Below are 450 nucleotides of genomic sequence, written 5' to 3'. Positions count from 1 at the left end.
CACTGGATAGTGGAGGCTATGAAGCTGGTGTATTCAGCAAAGGGTCAGCTATTACCAGCAAACCTAAGGGCCCATTCTACAAGGGGAATGGCTGCGTCTTGGGTGTTATTTAAAGGCATCTCTATGGAAAATGTGTGTTCAGCAGCTGACTGGGCCGCTCCACATACATTTGTGAGATTTTATAAATTGGATGTTACAAAGTCTGCCTTGGTACAGGCAGTGCTGGAAGCACAAAAAAAAATTTATAAGGGAAAGGAGAACAGAAACCCCTAAGTGCAATGAGTAAGGTAGGGATGCCTGAATATTGGGTGTTTTCTATATCCCATAGTGAGATGTCGAGCGAGTCGACCGAAAGAGAACATTTGGTTATGGTTATAACCTTGGTTCTCGGAGGGTGATGAGTGAGACATCTCAACAGAGGGATCATAATCATAACCAAATGTTTCTGCT

The sequence above is a fragment of the Sinocyclocheilus grahami genome, unplaced genomic scaffold, assembly GCF_001515645.1.
Source record: "Sinocyclocheilus grahami isolate Dianchi unplaced genomic scaffold, SAMN03320097.WGS_v1.1 scaffold954.1, whole genome shotgun sequence".
In the NCBI taxonomy this organism is placed as follows: Eukaryota; Metazoa; Chordata; class Actinopteri; order Cypriniformes; family Cyprinidae; genus Sinocyclocheilus; species Sinocyclocheilus grahami.
The sequence above is the reverse complement of the archived record's forward strand: the minus strand, read 5'-3'. Positions refer to the sequence as shown.